This window comes from Lissotriton helveticus, chromosome 10 (genome assembly GCF_964261635.1).
Source record: "Lissotriton helveticus chromosome 10, aLisHel1.1, whole genome shotgun sequence".
Lineage (NCBI taxonomy): Eukaryota > Metazoa > Chordata > Amphibia > Caudata > Salamandridae > Lissotriton > Lissotriton helveticus.
The window spans coordinates 97428739-97436506 of NC_136071.1; the positions used below are offsets into that span (position 1 = coordinate 97428739).

The 7768-nt window shown below is 44.7% G+C and overlaps 1 long non-coding RNA gene across 1 annotated transcript; it reads right to left on the minus strand.

The window, feature by feature from the left end:
• Nucleotides 1–5076: 5076 nt before the first annotated feature.
• LOC144785190 (uncharacterized) lies at nt 5077–6176 on the minus strand. The gene is made up of 3 exons (XR_013601804.1): nt 6145–6176; nt 5825–5913; nt 5077–5190 (listed from the first exon to the last, which is right to left on the minus strand). It is a non-coding gene; the product is annotated as an uncharacterized LOC144785190 (long non-coding RNA).
• Nucleotides 6177–7768: the final 1592 nt, after the last annotated feature.

Below are 7768 nucleotides of genomic sequence, written 5' to 3' on the forward strand. Positions count from 1 at the left end.
GTCTACTATTTATTTAATATATTTATAGAGCGCAAAACCTGTCACCCAAAGGGCATCCTGGCGCTTGATCAAGGAACCATGCACTTTAACCGCTCAGGCCGTTTTTGGGAATAAGTAAGTTTTTAATGCTTTCCTAAACGGAAAATAATCCTTGTAGCTCCTCAGAGAAAGTGGGAGGGAGTTCCAAAATTTGGCCGCTGCCACGCTAAAGGAGCGACCACCCATCCTCACTCTTTGAAAACCTTGGAACCACCAGGAGGTGGGCCGATGAAGAACGAAGGAGCCGTGGAGCCGAATACCACGCGAACATGTTTTGCAAAGGAATGGGGCCCAAAAGGTGTACAGCTTTAAACACCAAGCATGCAGCTTTGAACTGTACCCGCAAACCTACCGGGAGCCAGTGTAGGTCTCTTAGAGCAAAAGTGGAAGAGCTGGACCTAGGGCGGGAGAGAGCCAGCTTGGCGGCCATGTTCTGCACCCGCTGTAGCTTCCCCAACAGATTTTTTGGAGCCTCCAGAAGAAGCCCGTTGCAGTAGTCAAGACGCCTTAGTATGGTCCCACGGACAACTTCCGGCCTGGCTTGAGCGGGGAGAAGGGGCAGGACTTTGCGTAACATGCGTAGCAGCATCATACATGTTGCAGTGGTTTTATTGACATGTATGTCAAGTTGTAAGTTAGGGCCAAACATTACCCCCAGGTTACGAGCTGATTCCGCTGCCAGCACTGGTTCAAGGAAGGTACTGGGCCAAAAGTTCTCAGGGAGCGCCCGTGGAATCCGGTCAGTGGAACAATGGAGCACCTCCGTCTTCGAGCTATTAAATTGCAGAGAGTTAGCTCGCAACCAGTCCGCTGTAGCTGCCATGCAGCGATGGAAAGTGTCCAGCGAGACCGCATTGTTCCCTTCCAAGGAGAAGACCAGCTGGGTGTCATCGGCATAATTAAATGCCGAGACACCAAAAGATTTAATTAGCTGGACTAGAGGGCGAAGGTACAGGTTGAACAATATAGGGCTGATGGCCGAGCCCTGTGGAACCCCCTGTCCTATACTCCTTGGCTCAGAGCTAAATGGCGGAAGTGAAACCAACTGTTGCCTGCCACCAAGATAGGATATCAGCCAATCTCTAGCCCCCTCAGTGACCCCACACTCCTCCAGCCTCCTGACCAGGGTCCGATGGCAGACCGTGTCGAACGCGGCCGACATGTCGAGCAGCACTAAAAAGGCTGCCCGACCACTGTCGACACGCAAACGAAGGTTGTCCAACACGGTCACCAGCGCGGACTCCGTCCCGTGTCCGGGGCGGAAGCCAAACTGGGTCTCATCGAACCACCCGATGTTCTCCAGGAAGCCTGAGAGTGAGCGGGTCACCCACTTTTCCAAGATCTTAATCGGAAAAGGGAGCAAAGAGATCAGCCTGTAGTTGGAAAGACAGGCCGGATCCAAGGTTGGCTTTTTTAGCAGAGGTGATACTACTGCTAACTTCCAGCACTCTGGCACCGATGCCGACTCCAAAGATTGGAGACAGATCGAGAACAAAGGCAAAAAGAGTTCTGCGTGGAAAACCTTCCAGAATTTGGGGGGCAGCGGATCAAGCGGAGACCCTGAGGACACCGAATGAGCCACCTTACAGAATTCCTCAAAGGAAGGAGAAGGGAAAGACCTCAGCCAGAGTCGACTGGGTGAACTGCCCGGAGCTCCCAGATCAAGGGCGACAGTGCCCGTCTGAGGTCGACTGGGCAGTTCCACCGGAGCTCCCACACCAATCGGTTGGGGTCGACTGGGTGAGCTACCCGGAGCTCCCAGACCAAGGCCAGCAATGCCCGTCTGGGGTCGACTGGGCCGCTCCCCCGGAGCTCCCACACAGACCAGCTGGGGTCAACTGGGAGAACTGCCCGGAGCTCCCAGATCAAGGTCAGCAGCACCTGACCGAGATTGACTGGGCATATCAGCCGGAGCTCCCAGGCCGGGAGCCGCAGGTAAAGGGTGTATTAAGCCCTCCAGAATCTTAGCAGTCTTCTTCTCGAAAGCATATGCCAATGAGTCACAGAGAGCCTGCGACGCACGAACCGTGTTAGCCGCACAAGCAAGATGTGACAGGTCCTTGACAATTTTGAACAGGGCTTGAGATTTATTAGGCGCCTGAGTCAAGGAGGCTTCTAAGAATGCCGCCTTGGCCCGCTTGATCTGATCCTTATAGCCTCTTAGTGCGAGCCTAAACGAGGCTTTAGCCGAGGTGGAGTACTCTCTTCTCCACACTCTCTCCGCCCGTTTACAGTTCAGCTTCAGATGTCGTAGCTCCTCCGTATACCAGGGAGAAGCCCGGTTTACTCTCACTCTCGCTCTGCGAAGGGGCACCATCTTATCCAGCGAGTCAGTGATAGACCGGCATAAGGAGGAATAACTTTCTTCCACTGAATTCCTCAAGCAGAAGTTAGCAGGTATTAAGGAGGGCAACGGAGATGAGCTGAGCAATCGCGACCAAGGTCGGCCCAGTTTCGAAAGTCCCACCCCGGCAACTTCAGAAGAGTGGTACCCCAAACATAAGGAGAAAGCCACAAGCGCATGATCGGTCCAGCATTGGGCTAAGATGTCATTAATCACTGCCGAGTGAGCGCCAGCAAAAATCAAGTCCAGAACATGACCGCCCCTATGAGTCGCCGAGCGGACCAGTTGCTGCAGTTGGATGTCAGCAAGGGCTTGACAGAGTGAAGTAAGCGCTCCGTCAAAAGGACCCCCCTGCCATAGGTTAAAGTCACCCAGGACTAGCAGCTTCGAGTGGGTATTAGATAGATCGTACACTAAGTCAAGAAACTCTGGCAGAGAAGAAGCCGAGCCCGGCGGCCGGTAGCACAACACCCTCCAGATCAGTGTTCTCTCCAGGTTTCTGAGGGAAAAACCCATTAACTCGAAGCCCGATACCTCGCTGATTTTAAGCTGGAAAAAATCCAACTTTTCGCAGTAGATGATGCCAATTCCAACACCACGATTCTTCGGCCGGGGGTGTGGATGATTTTAAAACCCGGGGGACAGGCCAAGCCCAGTTCAACTAGGCAGTTGTATATGTGTGTGTGTGTGTGTGTGTGTGTGTGTGTGTGTGGTTGGCGCCCACAGCGGGACAGCACTTCCGGGGCCAACCTGGTGGTAACTTTTGTCCGAAGAAGGAACCGGACGCCTAACCTCCCTGAACCCGAAGGTTTCCTGGACACAACCACAACCTTCCCGAGTCGGCTGACGAGGAAGCTACACTGGTCGGTACCAGGTAGGATTACGCGGGTATTCAGGGGTGGAGGAGAGTGCTCCGATCTCCGGCATGGCCACATTTGTGAAAGTCCGTCTGCACCGTGATCGGTTGACAGTGTATATAGTTCCTGAAAATGTCATCCGACATGTTGCGTGAGAGGGAGGCGGCTGCTACGGAGATGTTCTCCGATACCCCTCAGGCAACACAGAGCACAAGGAATAAGGAACCAACGAGCACTGCTAACACTAGCTCAATATAATACAAAATGAAAACACTGAAGAAAAAAATGAAGTTGGAGCAGAGTAAATGGTGGGAATCGCGCTCGCTTCAACGTTACATTGAAGTAGGGCGCATTCCACGTGGGTTGCGGATACCCAGTATTATCAGTAACCAAAGGAGGAATTATGGCAACAGTGAGACATCATCAATGGGTCAATGCCCCTCAACAGGCAGTGAATCAGAAACTGATATGCGTGATCTCAGTGTTGGAGCCATATAAAACAAACCATCTCCAGGTGAAGAAATGAATTTTTTATGCGAAGAGAGGCTGGCAACACTCAGACCCAGGGCCCCACGCAATATAACCGCAAGTGGACAAACTACAAACGTGGTCAAAGACGTAAAGCAAACAGAAAACACTGGAGGAAATTACAAAAAGAAAACGAGGGGATATTGGAGGAAAAGGTAAACCAAACAGTTGTTAACTTATCAACTGCCATCCTAACAGCTGAAGAAACCAAAACCTTGAGCCTTGGTTTGTCATACTGTTCTACCCACAATTTTGATTACGCTAATGCCAGGATGGACATTTACAAAGGAGTGTGGAAACTTAAATTGAAAAAATTCCACACTCTTAAAAACACACAAACAGTCAAGGCAACCTGACATACGAAACTATGCCATCAAGTCAGGTATCCGTATCCATGACTACCACAAACCTCATTAATGATTTGGAGGAGTTATGGAACAATACATCCAGTCGAGGTACAAATGAAATCCAACCTTCAACCGTATTAACAACTGAAACGACCTCCAAACCCACAGGATTGACCAATTTTAAACCCAAATCCACTTTCATGCCAATTGCTGTACACGACTCAATAGACACTTTCCATGAGGTAGTGACCAACAAAACTAAAAAATTGAATAAGAAGGTCAACATGACAAAAAAACACTATTGCATTGAGGACATGAAATACCAACAACTTATGACCAAACTAAAATCTAATAAAGAAGTAGTCATATGTAACAGTGATAAGGGGGGCAACATAGTCTTATGGTCCCAGCAGGATTACAAGGCAGAAGCCTTCGGCCAATTAAATGATCGAGGATGTTATGTACGCACCAACATTAACATCCTGAAGTCAACATACCAGGCATATTACAACAAATTGTCTGGACGGCGCAAAAGGGATCTTATTTGTGATGATGAATACAAATATTTGAGAAAAGACAACCCCACTATTCCATCAATATACTTTATCCCTAAAATACATAGGAACGCCAAGAGACCTCCAGGCCACCCTTTTATTACTGCCCGAGACAGTCTGCTAGAGAATACTTCCACTAATGTTGATTTCTTTTAACAGGGATTGGTGAAAGCGCTGCCATCATATGTGCGCGATACCAGCGACTTTATTAACAAAATCAAGGACACTGAGTGGGGTCCAGATTTTTTACTTATTGCACTGGACGTAACAGCGCTATATACAAGTATTCTACATGATGACGGTATAAATGCTATACAAGAATTCAAAAGAGATTGAGGGAGCGACAGTGTTCAGGTGAAATTACAAGGTTCACAAAAGTGAATTCCAACAAATGTTCTTTATTCAATCTTTGTTCAACAGAGATGATAATGTTCAATCAATGATACATCTTCATTCAATCACGAATCAATACATTGTCAGTACAGCCGACGCGTTTCGTCCAAAGGTGGACATCATCAGGGCTGTAATTATCAAGAAAATAACATAAAAAAGAATTAATCACAGGTATTTTAGGTACATAATCCTACCACAATTAACTAAACAACAACAAATTTTTGTCAACAATTTTACATTTTCAGGACACCTGCCTATTTGACAATCTACTCAGAATCGAAGAATATCAATTACAAACATTTCTGTTATATTAACAAAACGTAATGTATACTCTCCCATCAACTCCATGACTAAAAAGGATTTGACAATTAAAAGAAAAAGTGCGAGGCCTACCTCCTGTGAGAATATACAAAAGATCTTGATTCCGAATTCCACAAATATGTTTCCCACTGTAGTAATATCCTAATGATAAAATAAATAGCATTGGAATACAGCTCTAATCCTTGAGTTTTAATACATGAACATTCCAAATCCTAATGTAACAGTCCATATTTAGACATAACTAAAAAGTAGAGTACACACCTATAATCTTCAAAATAATTTATATCTGAATGATACTATTTCTGAACAACTACATGTGTACCCCAACCATATATTCTCTGATAGGTCCTTACAAAAATACCAAGGAAACATAAAGCACCAAAACCCAAATTTACTGAGCACCTTATTATTGCAATGTTTATTCAGAAATGAGTTTCTTACCTCAAGAAAATTTATCTACTGGCCCAATCTTAGCCCGAAATTCCCCTTCTTTATCTTTCCCAGATAATAATGCTTAGTCTTTGTAGTCACTGTGAAATTAAGGTGGAGGCATTTATAAAAAAAGGGGCTGATCAGTTAGTTGAAGAAAGCCTGACACTAAACTTGTAAATACTAAGAGTTATTCTACTCGAGGATCAACAACTGGTCATTATTGGAAGAGAAGGCTGAGCAGTTATCTAAATAAATATGCAAGACATCTATCTGTTTTTGTAAATACCAGCTCTAAAACCCTACTGCAACATATTAATACTGCACCTCACCTTATATCAAAGTATTCCACAAGTGCCGTCCCTAAACAGAGATAAACACAAAATATACAAAAATAGTATTTAGAAAATCATGTCTGGACTCTAGGTTCTTAGACATTCAACTTAAAGACCCACCATCTAATTCTACTAAGAGACCCTCGCCTCTACACCCTCCATTTTACCTGGTAACAATATCAGTAGTTTCGTGACATGGGGAGTCTCGGCAGGCAACGTCTGGCGTCTTCCATCCACAGCGTGCAAATGCTCCATTTCACCCGTCACCATTTAAACCCAATACTAGCCAATCAAAGCAGCCCTCCTGTCTCATTTCTTAAACGGAATTCCCGCCAGCTTGAGTCTCCTACCCGGTCCGCCCTGCATAATCTGTTAAAAGCTCAAAAGATAGTTCTCACTTACGTCCGCTACTCAAAATAAGGGAAATAGATGTCATGCATATCTACATATCCGGTTACATGGATCTCTACTGTTTTATTTCCGTTTCCGACATCGTCCTCACCAATCAGAATGAGTATTGATATCCTTTCCGGTTTACCATACTAAGTCACCGAGAAATACTGGTCTTCGGAGTAAATGCCGACCAGCCATATTAACAAAACTAAATCAATCCATCTTACACACATATCCGGTAACGTGGATGTTGACTATTTATTTCAGTTTACTTGATGTTATCAGCCAGTTCAAATACGTTGAAAAATCCTGAAGGATTTCAGTGTTTCCACTGTTTCTTTCCGTTTCCGGACCCGTCCTACCCAATCAAAAATGAAGTCGCAATGTCCTATTATAGGTAACCAATCAAAAACGCTAAGAATTACTACACTACGGAGTTGATACATGCAAGCCATATTCACAACAAATAATTATATCAATCGTAAACACATATCCGGTTACGTGGATCTTGACTGTTTATTACCTTTCCCATAATTTTATCTGCCCAACAAAATACATTGAATTATCCAATAGGATTTCCATATCCACTCAATAACTCTGCCCTAATTTATCTAAAATACTACAGTACCACCCATACTCTGTCAAATCATTACGACGATTATGAAAGAAACACCCGTGTACCATCCTGCAATGTATAACTGTTACACAACAGAGAGCTATGAATGGACAAAAATCCTAATCCTTTATAGCGGGCAAATTACCGTACCTGATTCTTAATAATACTTGATTAAATTTCCATATTTCATAAATAGTAGCTCAACTCCTAGTACCAATCATTATTATAATAAATATCACTCAATAGCATATCAAAAAATATCCATACTTGAATATACCTTCCCTTCCAACAATAACTCAAATATACAATTACGTCAGAACAATAATACAACTGCAATTGCTACAAGAAAAAGTGTTGTATCACTACGAACACTTATACAGAGGGTCAAACACATCATTATAAAAAGTGATGAAATTCATTTTCCGTATTTAGCCCCCGTTTAACCAATCTACATCGCGCTATCCATCTTGCCTCAATTTGTCTCAACCGAAGGATCATATCGCCTCCCCTTTTCCATGGTGAAACCTTTTCTATTCCATGGAAACTAATCCTAGTCTTAAGGGGATGGCAAACCCTGATATGCTGATAAATAGGTGACTTCTCATCCTTGTT